Raw genomic sequence first — 19872 nt, forward strand, 5'->3', positions numbered from 1 at the left:
CCTTGCCATTTAATTTGAATCGCTGAAATTGCCTGAATGACAGAAGCTCAGGATGGCAGATTAACAAACCAGGGATGCACCACAGCTATGTGTTCACCTTTCATTTCAGCAGTACACTTCTTGGTGCAGGATTTTAAATAGGTTTATGCAAACTTCTAGTCAGTCATAGTTTAAGCCCTAAATGAGTGTTCTGATGCAAACAAGCTGCCAGGCTTTGTACAGACTGAAAAATCACAAGTGTGATAAACTGAGACAAACTTTGGAGGAGTTGAAAGTGAAGCTTCAGTTCACTTACTGTTGATGAAATAAAATAATGTAGATTTTGGGACTGACAATAACCCATTTTTTTAAAGATGAATTAGCAGTGATATTCTAAATAATTTTATCACCAGTATTTTAAAGCCAGCACACAGAATATCTTGAATTTGGGTTCAGATGTTAAGCTTGTATTCAGTTAGCCTGACCTCACTTACTATGTATTTTAGTTTAGTACTTTGGCTTGGTACCTAATGACTTGAGTTTGGCAAAAGCTGTCACTCTCCAGAAAGGCACAGAATTGTTAGCTGATCTTCTGAAGAGATAATGTAGTGTGATAATCCTTTGCAGCCTGCTCCTTCTGTCAGATGAGGATTGAGCTGTTTCAGTGCTTTTGGTATTTTGCTTTATAATGTATGCATTTTGCTTTATAATGTATCACTCCTTTTCCACAGCAAGAAAATATGCAGCTCAGACAAAAACATAATGCATTAGAACCTTGATGATGAGGAAGCCCCCCAGCTGCTGCTGTTTATACTACAGCCTGCAGTAGCCACTGGCTCTCCCCAGAAAAAAAGGGAGAATAAGCATAGCACTAAGCCACTTTTTCCCATCAAGCCTTGCTAACATACTGCAGTGATCTGGACTTGCCTGGGGCACATGAGCTCATTATGAATGCTTTGGTGACAGAGAGACATGCAGCATTTTCTTTTCCAAGTGAGAATGGTGGTCCCTTTCTCCCACCCTAAAGCCCACAGTACAGGAGTTAATGGCTGGATACAGTGTATTCTTTTAAGTAACAAGCCAGCCAACAGCATGCAGTGCATATGCCCCAGTGGTTTTCATCAGGGAAGGTAAAATACTAGAAGAATATAATTTCAAAAGACAAACATTGGACTCTTCTCAAAGGCTCCCTTCCCCTCTCTGGTTGCACACTCCTACTTCTCACCTTGCACTGAGGCGTTTGTTGGACTCCCAGCGAACAGGTACAGCTCATTGCCTGACAGAAAATTGATTCATGACAAAATGCATGAATTTTCTGCAAGGTCAGTGAGGTGAATTAGCTCACAGGGGTCCACTGAGTGCTGAAGCTGATACAGATGTGGGGCATTTTGGACCAGAGTGGGGGAAGAAAAAAGACTGCCAGCCAAATGATCAAACCGCTTATGAAAATATACCGTGAAACAGCACATACGCCCCACACTCCTTTTGACTGTAATCTTACTTCAAGCTCTAAGTTGCATTTCTGTGGCAACCATGACTCTTAAACACTGGCATACACTCAGTTTGTGCCAGGCTCACGCTTCTGCTCTGTACTGCCCTGAATCATAGTTTGCTACACTCAGAAATTAACCACTGGTTCCTGTAAAATCGTGTCTCAGTATTACTGTTTATCACAAGCTTCCATTCACATAAGTAAGCTTTCTTTCAAAGCAAGTATCCAGGAAACACCAATGTATATATTTTCATATGGCTGCATTCAAGAAAAACTCTGAACCAAAAGTAATGTATCCAAATCCCTCTTCGTGTTTGAAAATGTAATTTATCCAAGAATCAGAAATGTCACCATGTGACCAGTAACACTAAGAAGTGAGCACATGAAGAATCACAGCAAACAGTTCAAAAGCAGCTCTGGGCCTGAAGATGGTTCACAAGATAAGTGTTGAATACTGAACACTTTGTTTGTCAATAGAAAGAGAAAGGACGACATTTTCTAAAAAATACACCATGCTCATATATTTCTTGGCTTAGTCTTTCTCTGACGTTGCCTGGAGCTATCCATTCTTACAGCATGCAAAGGGCTAGTATGTGCCTGGTGTAGGCTGGACCTGTTCCACTTTCCTGCCCTCAACTACAATGAAAAAGAGTAAAAAGAAGTTATGTTGAGACCTTTGCACTCAGAAATCTGAGACTCTAGGGGAGAAGAAACAGCACCCTGTTTCTCAGACTGCAAACACTGAGCTGTTGTGAGGGAGACTGAGAGTAGAAGGAGAATATGACAAAGAGCAATGGGCTCTGGGAAAGCGTTTAAGGACTGTGAGGCAGGGAAAACAAGCATCTTAAATGGTATGGAGCACAGTGGTTCAGGATGATGGGATCGTGGTAGGCCTGGGGCGGGGGGGGCCGGAAAAGGTAGCTCTAGGATGGAAGGAGAGGAGTGGTGGCAGAAAGATGAAGAATCAGTGAACTATGTGGCTGAGGCGGGGGAGGCATGGACCACAGGCAGCAGCTAGATGCTCTACATCGGCATGAGTTGGAGACTGGGTCTAAGGATGAGAGGCCTCAGGCTACTAAAAGCTGGAGTAAAAGGTTGAGAAGCTTGAGGCTGTGCAGGACTTTGAGGCAGGTGGGAATACAAGATATTTCTATTGAGAATACCCTAATTTATGTACCTGTGCACATATACAAGAATGCTGTCCCTCCTCTTTTAACCCACATGATCATCTCTTCCCACTCCTCTTTTTTGCAGCCAGAACCACAGCAGCCATGGCTCACATTTTCCCATCTGTGTGTTGGACTGTGACAGCATATCTTTTTACATAGCCGCTGCGAATATTTTGAAGTAACTCTGGGTCCCAAAATGTATATGAGTGTCAAGCATAAATTTCAAAGTGATAGAGGAGAGTGGAAATCAGGAGAAAATTATGGAGAAATTGAGAGAAGGAGGCAGATTTCTTTAGACAGGTGGTCTCATGAAGGCAATGTCCGAAAACCGTAATATACTGAAAGTTCATCCACTGCAGTGCTGGAATTAATAGTAACCTCACCAAATATCTATCAAGTACTCTTACGCATTCAAAAACTAATTGAAATGAAGGCCAAAGGTACTGCTCCAAAGCTAAGCATCCCAATCAGAAGCAGAAATTAAAAAATACGTATGAAAAAAGATTGTAATTCTCACAGTCCCATTTCAGCGCTTACATAACCAGCAGTGATAAGAGGGAAAGGCTGACTACAGCCATGATATTTTTTTTAGACAGCAGCAACCAGGTCAGGACACAGCAAGCTACCCACTCAATTAAGGACAGTTTATACTACGAGCTTAAAATGCTGCTTTCCTAGATTTTCTGTCCAGCTGCACAGGCAAAAAGGAAGGAAACTGAAATATTTAAAAGCTCCTTCATGGATGAAGGAATAGTGGCATCTATAATATTTCCTGCCTACTTGAGCACATGCTGGGATACAATTTGCTTTCTGGGCCTGAGAGAGGTGAGCTAGAGAGAGGAATCTGGGTGGGCCATCTGGAGGCTGCAGTTAATTTTATACCCATCCTGTATGTGCCCTAAAAGAAGGTAGTTTGCAAGACTGAACCTTTGACACATTGTCAAAGCAAAGCAGCCATGCAGAGAGTCTGTTCTGTAAGCCAGTGATTCCAGTAAGAAGAAAGCTTAGGGCTTGCCCATGGAGTCCAAAGGAATATCTTCCCAGCACAGGAACAGAACGAGCACGGCCAGTACAAGTATCTGTATGCCACTGAGGCTTATTTCTATCAGCATTCCTGGCCAGCTGGGAGGCCAGGCACATCAGACAGGAGGAGGAGTAATCAGAGAAATCAATGGACTCTGGTAAATTCAGATTTAAGGCAGCACAGACCTGAAGACCACTTAGCCACTGCAATTCACTCCCTGCTGTAGGCAAGAATGGTAGGACACGATGCCTTTTCTTTCCATCTTGGCCTGTGTTTTCTATTATATTTCAGGCAGGCCACCCTACAGAACTGGCCCTATGGCAAATTCCTAGTTGAGAAACTTCTATTTTCCTGGGTGAATTTTGCACATATGACCTGCCTTGCAATCCTTTTCTTTCATAAGTGCAGTGCTTTCTGAGTAACACCATGAAAATAAAATGTACACGTTAGAAGGAGACCCTCTGTTCTTGATGTATAATTAACATCTGAGTACTACAACCCTTCTGCTCTTTCTTTTAAATACAGAAGGCTGCACACTTGGGATTCTTCATTTTTTAGAAGAAACCAGTATGTTCCACTTCAGTGACAACAATTTCCCTTACCTAGAAAAGGATCTAATACCTAGGAAAACAAATCTGAAAAATAAAATAAATACATAAGTAAAATAAATAAAGAAAATTAAACCACAATGAAAGATTTTTAAAGCTTTCATAGGTATGTATGAAAGTTGGGGATACTAGCATGGAAGATATTAGTTCATATTTAAGAGAGAGGACAATTTACCCAAGGAGGCTGAGGAGGGATTATTTGCAAATCTCAGTCTCTGCCCCTACAGACGCCTGAGTACTGATGGCAAGTGATTTTACAAGGATGTCTATACAAAACTGACAGAAGGCTGCCACTGTTTCTTTTAGGACCTCAGACTTTTTCTTGTTACATGGCAGTTCAGTTTTCTGGCCAGACTCAAACAACTGATGGGATTGGGGCACAGGCGATATTTCACTCACAGGCACTCTCTTACCATAACTGTAATTGATGTGTGTCAAGCATATAGGACACATGAGCAAAGCACCCACTAATAAGTCAAAACCCTGAGATGAAAAGCACCCTTAAAGCCTCCTGCTTTTGCTAAGAATTCAAACGCTCAGGGTTTCAAGAATAACACCTCCAGTAACTCAAGATTTATCAATCTAGAGAGCTTTTCTTTCCCAAAAGACTGACCAGTTCTGGGAGCTGGTCTGACATTCTCAAAGGTAAAGAAGGGGAAAATCCAGTAGATCAGATTCAACATTGCAGGTTTGCAACCTGTTAACCATATTTGGGAGTACTCATAAGAGGTCATGGTAAAAGGTCAGAGTTTCAGTCAACCCCAAATTGATATCTCCCATTAATTGGTGAATAACTGAACAATAGCTATTTTGCACATGTGCCTGCAGACTAAAGACTCAGCCACAGGAAAACGTTGGCAAGGGATCCCACAGTCAACATGCAGTGCACCTGCAGAGCCAGGGGAAGAAAATGAATTGCAGTAAATACACAGCCCTGGGAAGCAGATCTTAGTTCTATTTCCAGCTTTCTTGCAGAATTCATTTCCCTCTTTTGTAGATTGAGGACGACACGCTTATCTGCTTCCCAGGCTATCTGAAAGCTCAGTAATGAGTACTAGTAAATCATTCTGTTTTCACAAACTGTCTACCATCTCAGAATCAGAAAGTACAATTATAGCATATGTGGTTCAGAGTAATCAGGTTTTTATGAAGGATGTTGATGCAGTGCCCTGTTTTAGCAAGTCCTGTGAATACGTCTTGAAAATTATCTCTCTGGGAGGAAGACAAATCAATTTTAACCTTCTGCCTGTTTACCCTGATGTAAATCAAACAGGCACAGTCTGCCCCTACAGAGCAAGTCATGTTGTGCTGAGCTGGTAATACAGAAGAATTTCTTTCTTTAGTCAAGAGAGAGACAATGTGGTAAGCATATTGATTATTCCTAGCTATCTACTGAGAGAGCACAGCAAAAACTCCTAGGTGTGTATTTATGCCTGATGTGTATCTCATGGCTTTCTTTGTTACTTGATCTATAGGCAAAAAACAATTCCATTTTCATCTTTCTAATCAAGGCTTAGTATCTATCTGCTCCTTAGAGACAGTGACTGAAAACCTCTGGCTTGTGTTCACAGCTGGCACAGAAGCAGCTTATGCTGTAATTAGCTTTAGTTCATACACTAGCATGCATGCATTGTATTGCTTAGAGGAGGCTCAGTGTCAGGGCTGAACAACCGTGAGCATCAACACCCATCTAGTTAAAATATATTAAATACAATAGCTGCCCATAATTTGACCATTTTTATTTGAAAGTTTCTGTCTGTCTCATAGTCACTGCTCCCCACAGATAATATTGCTTTGCTGGCCCTCTGCAATTCAAAACTCATTGAATGATGCAGTCCTCTAAGCATTATAGATGAGTAGAAGAGTTGAGCCAAAGGTCTCCAGACTGCATCAGGGCTGTCTACAGAAGCTGTGCATAGCTCCAAAACACAAGTAGCACGGCAGAGACGAGGGCACAATCCCCAGGGCATCCCCCTATTGGATACATCCATAGGGGACAAGTTAGACAAGCTGAAAAGAACATGGCATCAGGCCTCACTTTGGATTCGCTTTTACTGTTTTGGCATGACTCAAGGCTAACAAAGACCTGATTGAAACTTAGAAGTAAGGTTATGCCTGTGATTTTAAAAACAGGCATAATGAAAACATTTATAGTGACAGTTTCCTTCCCTCCGCTCCCAGGTATTTTGAACTGAAAACATGAGCTGAATTTTCTGGAGATCCTGGCACTTCTGGTTCAGGTGAGAGCTGAAGAAGTATCCTGGAAAACAGGACCATTCTGGCAATATCGAAGTGCTATCACGGTGCCATATGGGACACTTCCAGCCATGCTAAAAGAAGGAAGAAATCTAGACACAGACTTGCCAAAACTTCAAGGGCAGACTAGTTCTGGGATTCTGCATGGTATCCAGCTCTGATTGAACATTAAGATTTTCTTTGCTGATGTAAAGGGTAAAAGAGAAAGTCTGAAAAGTCCAGCAATATTTGCAATGCAGGATTAAATTGAAGAATGCTGTCCAAACATAGAATAATTTATTTAAGCTTCTGAACATCAGAAAGCATATATTAAGACAAAAGAAGTCAGGTTTGTTCTATCTCTGCATTTTTTTGCTCTGTGGAGCTGTGAACAGTTCCTAATAGCAACCATCAAAGACAACTAAAATCTCTGAACATGACTTTGCTTTTTCTGCTGCTAGGTATATATCTTAGAATATGACAGTACCTTTCAACATTTTTGGAAGCATATATTTTACAGTATCTCACTTATAGTCCTTTCACACTTTTCCAAACAACACTACTTAAGATCTTGCAAACCTGCTGCTGTTGGAAACATGTCTGCATGATCAAATAGTGGAAATGCAGCTAAAAATGAGCACTAGATGTAGATTAAAATAATATATATTAAAAAAAAAAAAAGGCAAGTTTAAATGGGTTGTGTCCCTACTAACTTTTTCCCTTTGCCTCCCAGGAAGGTCTCATTTGAGGCTGAAATAGTGCAGTCCTTGTAGTCATGACACTGCATACAAAGTAGCTGCTCTTTTACTTCAGACAGAGGAAATACATTAATAGCTGCCTCTGAATGACAGTGCCTACCTGCCTTGCTAAAACATGTCCTTAGTCTTACGAGAAAAGCCACAAGAAGACAGAAAGCTACTTACTAGTGTTCCATAGAGTTCCATAGAGCAGGAGTATCAGAGACGGAAATTCACCGTGCCTCTGATGAGAAGATTTAGCTCTCTGCAGCATTCAGACACTTGGTCCCATTACAGCCATCAGGCGGCTGAGTTAAAGGGTGGCCTTGCACAAACATAAACAGCTTGTCAGCACAAGCCAAAGAGGCGGGCCTGCTCCGCCAGCCACAATGCGAGCCAATGATTAGCTCCTTCGTATTCTGGGTGTGCAAGATATTGTGTTTCATTCTTAAGCAGGGGAACAAGAGCAACTGACTAGGAAGGGCTAGTGCTTGGCGGTTTACTGCTAGGCAGTGAAATGCTTAAGGTGGAAGGAAAAAAAAAAAAAATCCATAAGTCAATTCAAGAAAAGTATGTATTTGCTGCATATTCATACAACTGCTTTTAGAAAGCCCACAGGCATCCCCAATGCGTTGTTCCTTTTAGGTCAAACAAACAAACTAACAAAAAACCTGTGAATTAGGTCTAGCCCGTATTCATTGTGAAAAGGTTTCACTTGCAAAGTCTCCGATTTTTCTTCACCCTTTTTCTTATTCTCATCCTTCCTAACACACTTTGTTTGCTAACACTGGGGTTTCTCACTTCTCTGTCACAAATGTTTTACCTTGACCTTCTTGACCTGACCCCCAACCTTTATTGATCCTCCTATGATTGCTTCTCTTCACCTCCATATTAACCGCTTATTCTTTTGGTTCTGATCTCCCCAAGAGAGTATGGTCACAACACAGGCACCTCAGAGTGATTCTGTGAGACAACCAAGTTGATCTAGCATCTTACTGTTTTCAAAAGCGGATGTGCTGAGTGTCCCCTCTTCAGCATCACACCGTGTCCCCCCGTCTGCCTCTCCCTGCCACTGCAAGGAAACCTAATGTAGCATAAAAGCAAAGATCTGTCAGTTTACTGATATCAACAAAGAGACAGAAGCAGCAATGCAGGGAGTGAATACTCCCTGAAATTTAAGCTCCTTCTGATCTTGCCTCAGTCATCTATGACCTCACCTGTCTCCCCAAGTTCCTCCCTCCTTTGTTGTTTGAATTGAATTGTTCCTAGCTAATTCAATACCCTGCTTACAGCTGCTGATCCCATTTCATCCCAGCTGTCCTACTTTCTATACCTCTAGTTTGGCTGTGAGGTCTGTCTGCCACCAAAATCAGTCTCATCAAGTCTCTTATTATAACTCCCTGCATAAATATAATGCTTTGTACTTCAGCCTTAGCCTCTTTGAGCTCTTTTCTGCTTTGAAAATAATTAAAATCCTCCTTAAACACCATGCCATCTTTTTGACTTTCACTGTTTTTTCTCCCACCTTTCTGATCACTTCTTCGCTCAGCATCTTCCTCTTCCCCTCTCACAATCCCAAGGCACCCTACTTCTTGTTATATTCTATTCAGCTTTTACTACTTGCTTGTGCAGGTTGCTGTACAACTTTTCTGTCAATGATTTATAACCACGCATTTCTACTTTTCAGCTTTTGGGTTTTCTCCAGTCTTATATTTTACCATGTTTTAGGCGAACTCTATTAAATGCCTTGACAGCTCCTAATTTTAAAATCCTTTCTGGGGCAAATTAAAGCAGTCCGATCACACTATATTTGTTACTGTATAGTCTTGGCAGAGGTAATTTCCCTCCCCCTCTGCTTTGGTAAAGGAGCTGAGCCCCCTGCAGAAGCAGATGCTGAAGTTAGCACCTCGTTCAGATGGGCAGGCATATCGCAGCTCTCAGGCTTCTGCTGACAGGCTGCGTGTGAGTTCTGGCACATATCGCTGCATCACAATGTGCTGGGGTCACGTTTGCAAGTTTTTCTTCACAGTGAGACATCCTAGGCATGTTCTTCAATGATATCTGAGATTCTGGTGCAATTGCATGGCTCCATCAGCTGCCAGCCATGTATATGACCTACACTGCCTATACTTTCATCCAGATTTCTTGTTTAGCTAACCCTGTGCTATCCACATTATCAACATTATTTTACCAGAGTTATCTTCTTCTACTATTTTTAACATGGAATTCTCTGCCCAACTCCGCTGTGTGATCACAGTATTTGATTAATTATTTTCATTACTGAGCCTGGATCTTATTCACAATGCACCTACATTGTTATCCACAGAAAATTCAGCAAGTGAGATCATCTTTTGTTCCATAGCCCAGCCACATTGCCTACATCCCCTGAAAGCCATGCTTTCTTGTCCTCAGCTTCAAATCCTTTTCAGAATTTCTCCTTTCTTATTGATCCACTCCCACAGCTCTCTCTCTTCCTACAAAGCTCTCTTTTACCTCATCCTCTATGCAGAGAATGCCCTGCTTCATCAAAACAATTTACCTATTCTTTCTTTTCTGCAATCCACATGTCATAAAATATATAAAATAATGTATCAGAATGAGAGTGAGAAGCAATAAATATATGACAAATCACTCTGGAAAGAGAGATGTTTCACCTGCATATATAAATTATATGTGCTAGAAATTTTCTATCAGTCAACCATATACCATATGTTAGGCACCTCATACTGTTGGATTTTTTTATGGAACAGGATAGGCATCAAAAGCCCTTGATGGATATGTATTAAGTGTCCAAACACTGTACATGTGATTGTGAAAAGACTGCTATGAAAAGACTGTTTGTAGATGCACAAGAGAAAGCAAGTTAGCTATTGCATCTCTGATTCCCATGGCAATCTATTTAAGATGCTAATTCAGTGTAGCCACAAATAAAGAAACAAAGAAAGAGCAAGAATGAGCTGATTTAGTGGACTATGTTGAAAAGGCACACTTTAGACAAAGTCACCCTGGGTATAACTCCTGCAACTCCACTCGTGGAACTATGCCAAGGATGAAGCTGCCTCTTTGTCCTTAAGCCTTGTATGGTGCAGGAAAATTACCAGCACTGCCAACTGTACCAAGCCAGGCACCAGCTAAGAGAGATGGCCAAGCTGACTTAACAGCTTACTTTTACCAAAAAGGTCATTCTGCCCCCCTCTTCATTGCCATTCCCAGCTGCACAGGCCTGCCCCTTCCCTTACACATACATGTTCCAGGAACAGTGTTAAAGCTCACAGACCAAATTTGTCTTGCTGGATATGTTTTTCAGACAGGTTTATGATCTGACTCATCTCCCTGCCATGTTAAACAGCACAAGAGCCAGCACAGAAAAGCAGTAAACACATGTGGCTGGAAGCAGGAGAGAGAAAGAGGTAGAGACCAGAATCACCACCTTCTTTTTCATAAGCAGAAAGCTGGCTGTCATCCTTAGATGACACCATCCATTCTGGGGTAACACCTAAAACTATGAGCCCTAAAACCATGCCACTCTTAAAACACAAGGTCTCAAAAGCTCTTGTAACCCCTTGTTTGATTTCCAGCAAGCACAAAAAATGTTTTATTGGAATCTATTTTCCAAAGGAAGGTGAGGTTTTAATTTAAATATAACTTTCTGAAAAAAACAAAACAAACAAAAAACATAAACAAACAAAAAGCCACCATCACAACAACAACAAAAAAACCCTCAACAACAATAAACCCCACATTTATGTTTTCCGCATCTGAAAACAGAAGGTGTTTGGGTTATGAATCACCATAACTTAACTTTGCCCTCTCCCTAGGTTGCAGGCTCCATAGGGTAACATTTTGATTGCGTCCCCTTCCATATTACCATCCATGCATCTGGCTCCTACCATTTATTGTTTGTTTGGTAAAACTGTTTGTTATTGGTGGTTTTTTGTTTGTTTGGTTTTGGGGTTTGTGTTTTGTTTTGTTTGGGAGAGGGGGTGTTTTTCCTTTCACTTTTAGTGGTCTCAGCTTAACCTCAGTCTGCCTTTTCTTCTCATAACACTATCCTAGCTGGATGTCATTTTGCCTGTCCTCTGTTTCTCCTTTTGAGGCCAACAAGGAACCTCAAGCCCCTGAGGCTCAGCCTGACTAGTTCATACCTGTGCATCTGCTGAGAAGAGACCTCTTCTGCTTCTTAAGCAGTAGCCACAGATGCTACAGAACAGAGTGGAATGAGAAGATTTTTGTCATGTTTTACTGGCAAGGTTTCAATTATAAAGTGGGTCACAAGTTATTCTCAGAAAGCACACAAGCTCAAGCAATGAAAGGCTTTGGATAGTGACAAAAGAAGTGAAACTCTGTAGATGAATTGTTTCATTTTTCTTTAAAGAAGGAAAAGAAATGGCAGAAATGGCAATGGGAGGAGATCATGTGCAGATGCAGCACACTAACATATGAGGCTGCAATCGATGGGAACTTGGGCTTAGTCCCAGATCAGAACATGTGCATTTTGAACTTTGAGCTCTTGGACCATTTCCTAATTAGAGAGCAAGTGACAAAGTATGGAACTATTTAACCCTTTGGTGGTGCCTCATGAAGTCTAGCAAATGCCAGAAAACACTCTGGAGATATGTCTGACCCCTGGAAGCCACATCTGACTACAAGAAATATCCCTGTGCTCCAAAGGGCTTAGTGAAACAACTGCTGTCAGCACCTCACTCTTCATGGTTTTCTACACAAAAAGGTCAGGCTTACAACTACTCCTCCCTGCACTGCTGAACTGTTGCTGGGATCTCCCCCTAATCTGCCAGCTCCTCATCCAGAATCTGCTTCTTTTCAAGGCTTTTCATGTCACCTCCAAGCTCATCAGTAATGCCACACCAAGGATCAGATCAAACAGAGATACGTGCCTGGAACTTAATAGTGTAAATAATGCTACATTGCAAACAGGGACTTGCTTCTCTTCTTTAGAGGAGTGGAAAAGCAGCATACTATTGTAAAATTGTAACTGTAACCAAAAATACAAACATTATAGCATTAGAAGCTGTGTGGAGAGCAACAAGGCTTACATAACCAACATACATCAACAGCTGTAATGTTATTTCTATCCTATCTGATGATCACTGCTGTTCTAGTTAGATCTGGACTAGTGATTTCATCTTTTGTACCCCTCTGTAAAGTGGTAACATTATGTCCTACCTAGTTCACAGAAGCACTGTGGGGATACATTTACAGTGCTTCGAAGCTTTCAGTGAATACATTCTGGACATACAAAATGTTACTAGTGGTGTTATTTAGTTGAGAAATACATCCTTTGAAAGCAAATAAACAGGATAACTATTTTGGCAGGCTAACTTTTGTTTAAAATTTCCTGCCACATCTAAGGTCACTTGTTCCAAACATAACACAAATGCACTAATAAAGGAGAGGTGCCTCCAAAAATACATGCACTGAGGATAAAGAATAACTTTGGGGTTGTAGAGCACAGTAAACCTACAAGCTTAAATTCTATCTGTGCATGTTTTCTCCTTATTTTCCTTGAGTCTCATGTCCTGGTAAGAGGTGGTTCACAGGGCCCAAGTGCCACAGAGCTCAGAGGAAGTCCTTCAATTACAAACTGCTCTTTGCACATGCCTTTCATTTGACATCCAGGTGTGCTCTTCCTTACTTGCAGATTAAGGGCCTATCCTATCTCACCTGGCAGTCTAAGCCTTAAGGTTTGTCCAGACTGCACTGTGACAGCAGGGTAGCAAGAAGTATCAAAGCTAGCTCTAAACTAGCTGTCTAGTATTCATGCTACTAAAGTACCAGAGAACTCAGTCAGGAAGAGAAGAAAATTACCCTGTCTTAGATGCAATGCTGCCATAACTGGGCTTCTATACCCAAGCTGACTATAAGCTACTTTGAGCTGTGCTATACTACAGGCATTTCTTTATTAAATTCTGTCAATGAATCTAGACACAACATTTAAATTCCACTGTTGTTCAGGGATGATTCATGAACTTCTAGTGGGATTTTTCAAACAGTGCTGAAACACCCCTTAGCTATGGTTAGTTTTAGATTTCACAACAAATATTTCAGAAGGACAAATGTTTTGGCTTTGGAGTAGACTTACATTCAGAGTGTCAGGTACTTCTAAAAGGAGCCACTGACATGAGCAGCACACACATCCACTCTAATTTCAAATTACAAGATGACTCATCTCCAAGGAAAACTTTTCTAGGTAACAGTATAAGCAGACAAATTTGTATTAAAAAAACATGCCATCTTCCCTATTGGTTATGGTCTTTGCAATGCAGGCTTGTTCACAAGGAAAAGGAAATAGCATCCCCAGTTCTTCACACTTCTCTGTGGGCTGAGAGGCTCCTGCTCACTCAAGGGAGATATTCAAAAGTATTCTTTTGTGAAAACCTTGCTGTCGTATAACAAATAGATATGATTAACTAGAAGACTGCCTTTGAGACAGCAGTGGCTCCTGCTGCCATTATAAACCCTATTCATCTTGAACTCAGCAGTAAACATCTCATTTGCTTCTTTGGCACAGAACTAAATCTCTGCATCAAGAGCAAAGGATGCTCAGAGCCCAGGAGGCATTCGCCCATCACAGGAAAAATGCTCAGATTAGCAATGCAGTGACCTTGGTTCAAAGCAAGCCCTTTAATATGTGCCTTCCTTTTAAGCATACAAGAACTCCCACTGATTTCACTGTCACATCAATGAGGTCAGCCATGGATTTATCCAGGAACTAAAAGGAATTAACTCCCTTCGCACACACACACACACACTCTTACCCTGAATAATGGCCAGAGTGGTCTGTGCCTCACAGTGCAGATATGACTTGTCCCTCCCCACTCCCAATGTAGATCAGCATTTTACCTCTCCTTAAGTGAGACTACCGATGTGTTTTATGTCATCTGCCTATTTGCTAAATGGAGTGAGGGGGATACCAAGACAAATGCCATACCCAGCTGACTTCTACACCCCCTTCCTACCCAGCAAGCCTAGAGGAAGTGTGCTAGTTACCTAGCATGCAGAAACACTTAAATAATTTAAACACTTGAAATGGAACTGCAGAGACTCAAAGGTCAGAATAATTCACTTGAATGAACAAATGCTTTTAAAAGATGGTGGTGTACTTATAGAAATCCACAAGCAAACACGACAGTCCAAGTTTTTGGTATCCTCATATAACAGGCTAGTAAGAGGCAATTTTGATTAATTCCAGGTGTTCTCAAGTCAGGTTCCTGGTGATTACCCATTCTCCTATAAAAATAGGGCCATGCTTGTTCTCAAGCAAAGCTCTTTTACAGAGGTATTCTGAACAGTAGGAGAGGGAAAAGAAGACCTTAATATCAAAAGACATTACAAATGTTAGCCATGCAGGAAAACTCAATTTAAATATAAAGGTCCCCTGATCCAAGTACCATATGGCTAAAGCTGTCACATAATCAGAATCAAGCTACCCGCATGTCTGGAGTTGATTATGTCATGCCATTTTATAGCAGCCTAAGAAAACTGAACTGGGGGTCAAAATTATCCCAGAGTAATTCTTCAGTCAACAACACATATAAGAACCTGGGTAAAAATGGATAACAGACAAGATCAGCAGACTGAGCATACAAAGGCTCTTATTAAAGGCAAAAAAACCAATAGAGCGTATAGAAAAATGGCTCACTGCAGAGTGAAAGCACCACTGCTATCACAAATTTCTGTGTGGTCTATGAAATTCAAGCAAACCTACTAAACTAATGGATACTGAAAGAATGGATTTCTGTTCAATGTACTCTTGCTGATTTGAAAAGAAATGGAATTCATTAAATACTAAAATGCTTCAGAAATATATATTTTGTTATGAGTTCTGCATGTGTTTAAAACAAATTCTTCTTAAGAAAATATTTGTACGAATTGTAGGTTTATATAGCAACTGTAAGTTGTAGGGAAAAATTGACCCAAGAACATACTTGTAATTAATATGAAGTACAAATGAAATAACTGAGAATTAAACATGACATTTAGTTTTTTATTCATTGTGAGTCTATCTTTTTATTTGCAAATAAAAATGTCTTGATAGATTTCTTGCATGTGTTTACTTGGGGAAAGGAACTTTTTGAAAAAAAAAGTCTTCTGAAATATTTTTAAAATATTGAATATTTGAAACATTGAATATTTTTGAAAAAGTCTTTTGAAATATTACCTAGCCAGCAAAGAAGTTTGGGGGTATTGTATATTCTATTTCCAGCAAATAAAGAAAAATGTATTTGCAAAAGCAAAACCAATGCTATTTAAATTAGCAAAGGTTTTCTGAAGATATGCAGAATGAAATAAAATTAAAATCTCTATAACCTGGATCCAGCATCACTATATTTTCATAGTAATATGAAATCAGGTCCATCTTAGTCAGCTTTTTGTTCTATTTCTTAACTGCCATTAAAAAACAAAACAAAACAAAACAAAGAACCCAAAAAACAACTAAACAAACAAACATAATCAAGGAGCTCTTGAGCAAGGGCTCCTTGATTTCTGTTAAAATCGTCACAGCTGCACTGCAGCCCACTGCTCTACCATGGCCTTTGTGTTGACCCTGTCTGAGACATCGGTTAAATTGTAGTTCACATACTGTGATACTATTTGCATGCAAGGAACAAAATCTGTTGTGAGGCAATATTGCACAGTACCCAGTGTCTGGATGATCAGCAGACCTTGAAATTTTCTGTGTATTCACCAGCGATTTTCTGTATGTTTCTCAAGATTAGCAATGTGGCACATTTAAAGGAGGCTTCTTGATTTGAAAGGATTGTTGTTTGCTCTTGGTTGCTTTCTGACTCAAGCTGAAGAGACCTCACAGAAGGAGGCAATGATAATTGCAATATAATTGTTAAAATTAAACAATTGCTTGGATTTTAAAGCTATATTTCTTGGTCATTTTAAGGACAGGTTAAAGACAGCAAAAAGCACAAGTCAGCCAGACAGGAAGCTTATCTTGCAGTCAGTCCCACCTGCATCCCTAGATACTATGATGCCTACAACAAAACACATGTGAACCCCTTGATATTCCAGAGGACTCAAAAGCAGTTATGTGCACAATTTAGAATAACAGAACACCTTCACTCTGTAAAGAAGACATTCCACAGATTCAAAAATCTGTTTAATGTTTGAATGAGGGGAAAAAGTTAAATTTTCTAAGTAGCATTTCAAAAAATGAATTTAAAGATGTATGGACCAATCTTTTTGCCTTTCACTTCCTTCCTCATCCACAGTAATCTCAGCCTCTACAGCAAGTTCCAGTATGACTTTCTAGAAGGGGAGGAACCCACAGAGATATTTAAAACCATCCCCAATGGAATAAATCATCATTCAGGTTTTTTTTTAAAGAAATTTTGTTACAGCTATATTTAGGAACCTTCACACTACATGGAGGTATTGAATGACATGATGTCTGCCCACAGCAGCATTTTTTATATTTTTAGTGCATTTTGATAGTGTCATCTGTAAGCATGGTTATTTCATATTTCTCTATTATGTGACCTTGCTTTCAGCTGTTAATAGATTGGTAGTCTTTAGTTGCTGCAGTGAAATTTTTCATACTAGATGTTTGTTTCCTTAAAAAAAATCAGCAAAATCATTGAGTTATTTCTGAGAATAAACTAAGAGAAATCAGATTGCTTTGCAAGATAAAAATTCTGGTGCCTTTGAGAACCACTAAAATCCTCTGCTTTGCAGCAGGACCCTGGACACTAAACAATAGGTAGAGGATTTATTTCAGATAATGTCTTTTTAAAAATCACATGAATATGTACACTAACTTCAGTGTCCTGATGCATACTCATTTGGGAGATTAATTTTTTGATGTGATACAGGCAGGTTGCTTTCTGTCCTTTGCTATTGTTTGTGTAGCATACCACTGATGCTATAATTTGTTGGGGGGTTTTATGCCGAGGATGCATTGATATGAGTACATGTTCAGCTATTTATGTTCAGTCTTGTTATTTGACACTCATTAACAGAATAACAGAATCACAAAAAGGCTCAGGAGCAGGGATCCTCTGAATGTCATCTGGTCCAACACCTCTGCTCAAGCAGGGCCACTCAGAGCCAGTTGGCCAGGACCATGTCCAGTCAGGTTTTCAATATCTCCAAGGATGGAGATTCCAGAACCTCTCTGGGCAAACTCTGTCAGTGCTCCGCCACTCTCACATTAAAAAATTGTTTCCTGATGTTCAGGCAGTACCTCCTGTGTTTCAGTTCGTGCCTATTGTCTCTTGCTCTTTTACTAGTCACTACTGAAAGGAGTCTGGCTTCATCCTCTTTACACCTTCCCTTCAGGTATTTGTATACATTGATGAAATCCTCCTCAAGCCTTCTCTTCTCCAAGTTGAATGGTCCCAGCTCTCTCAATCCTTCACCATAGGAGAGAAGGTCCTGTCCCTTCATCATCTTCATGGCCCTTTGCTGGACTCTCCATATATCCATGTCTCTATTGTACTGGGGAGCCCAGAACTGGACCCAGCACCCCAGGTGTGGCCTCACCAGTACTGAGTAGAGAGGAAGGCTCACCTCCCTCAGCCTACTGGCAACACTTCTCCTAATGCAGCCCAGGGTACTGTTAGCCTTCTTTGCTACAAGGGTACTAATATTTGAAGAAAGCCTGCTTTGAGATGCTAGCTTTTGACACCAATTAAAGACTTGAATTCTCATTGTAAAAATACGTAATGGGTCAAATTCCAACTGTTTTTCTTTTACATCTGCAAACCACTATAACATCTACAATTTATAAGAATAATGCACACCCGAATTTGGGCACAAAATTTTTGGCCAAAGAGAATGGAACAAACCTCTAGAAGAGACTAGGTGAGACCAAACAATGCACACAGTTCTTTTCCAAAAAGTCCTTTCTTCTCCATTCATAAGACTGATTTCTCTTCTATGATGCAGCAAGCCTCAACCAATGGTTACAAAGAGAAGACTGATAACACGTAAAGAGATTAAAACAGAAACCCCATTCAAGTAGATATTTTGTTTCAACAAATAAAAAAATACTAAATACTCTGTAAGTCTTCTAGACATACCAGTACTGCAGTTAAATTTACATAAAGGGTTGCACCAGAGATGGCCTTAAGTATAAACTTTGCAGTAGAGGAAGGTATTAAGCAAGACACATCAAACTCAGTTCAACAAAAGAGGGCAGATTAAATTCACAAGGCACTGAAGAAAACTCTCTGGTATAAGGATAAGTATTCCCATAGGCAGCTCTCTCAGAAGACAGTACCTTTACATATTGCCCTACAAAAATTCCACAACACGAAACACGGTTTTTTATTGCATATTGTAATAACACTCTTTCCTCACTGTCAGGGGTTCCTTACCTACTTATAGCTATGTTAACCAGCCCAAGACCTCATGGTGGTCAAGAAGGAGGCTTTGCAGGTGAGCAACAGTAGAAGGTCTTGGTCCAGACAGAGCCAGTGGAATCTGTTTAGTGAATGAAGCCAAGTGAATGGAAAAAAGAGACTCCCCTGTCACTGTATTTCTCCGAGTTGGTTCTTAGTGGGATCATACTTTGTCTATAACAAATTAAATGGCCAACAATTGTTAGCAGCAACAATTAAGCCATTCATTGTGCCTTTCGGAAAATGATGGATGGAGTTTCTTGTACCATCCACACCGCAGCTGCACTCTTTATCAATTCCTCCTTCATGGAAGCTGTGCTCTTTAAGCATCTGTTCTGAGTCAGTAGATAAACAAACCACTATGGACTTCTTTGTGCACACGCCTATTGACAGACAGTCCTGTAAAGCAACAGCAATCCATTGACCTAGAGAATTGCATGGTCAGTGTGATAAGCAACCCTACACCTGCTATTAGTCTCCATACCTAAGTAAACCAATCAGTTGAAGGGCTCCTTGAGTTTTTTATAACCACCTTTATTTAGATAGTTCACCAGAAACACAGGAGATGACATAGTGGTGCTGTGCCACTGTTGCTCTGGCAACACTGAAACTTTCCTCAGCGACAAGCAGAGGGGAAGTGTACTTACAGGACAAGGCTTTCCAGATGATAGGGTCAGACTAGTGTGGGGTCTCTGCTGCTGAAAGATCTAAGCAATTTTTTCCCAGCTCCCTAAATCAGGGCTGCATAACATCAGCTCTGATTTCACCTATGGCTAGCTGGCTGAGAACCAAGGAGCATTAAAAAACTTTTTTCTTTCTGCCCTCTACAGCACTTGCAATCAGGTGAGGTCCTCACTCTGTATCTGCCATCACATTTTCAAGAATAAAGCAAAGCAATACCTTTCAGAAGACATTTCAAGGACAGAACCATTTCAAAAGCATTGCCCTAAGCCAATGATGTGGCCTTTTGTTGCTCCAAGAGGACAAACTCGTACTTCCCGAGAGATAAAAATATTAGTGTTTTGCATTGTGGTCCTCCTTTACACTCTCTGATGCTGACCAAGAAATGAACATTTCTGGAAAAAGGAATTAGCTGCAATTATTATTTCAGTGCATGAACAATCAAGGTCAGAACCAAAGCAAAACATCACGAGTCTTCTAATAATTACAGTGAAAATAATTACTTCTTTTCTGATCAATAATTATTGATTTCTGCAAGACCTCTGATGTCCATAGCATGGTGTTCATTAGAAGCA

The 19872-nt window shown here is 40.4% G+C and overlaps 1 protein-coding gene across 5 annotated transcripts in view; it reads right to left on the bottom strand.

The window, feature by feature from the left end:
- Positions 1-19872, bottom strand: part of TRIM2 (tripartite motif containing 2) — an 89574-nt gene that overhangs the window by 61298 nt on the left and 8404 nt on the right. The window contains exon 1 of one of the 5 annotated variants that reach the window (XM_065836231.2): positions 7431-7568. The exons of the other annotated variants lie outside the window; for them this stretch is intronic. The gene's annotated coding sequence lies outside the window, so the exon portion shown is untranslated. Of the gene's footprint in view, positions 1-7430; positions 7569-19872 lie in introns of those variants that run through there. 5 annotated transcript variants of the gene reach the window in all.

Source organism: Patagioenas fasciata, chromosome 4 (genome assembly GCF_037038585.1).
Source record: "Patagioenas fasciata isolate bPatFas1 chromosome 4, bPatFas1.hap1, whole genome shotgun sequence".
NCBI classification, from domain to species: domain Eukaryota; kingdom Metazoa; phylum Chordata; class Aves; order Columbiformes; family Columbidae; genus Patagioenas; species Patagioenas fasciata.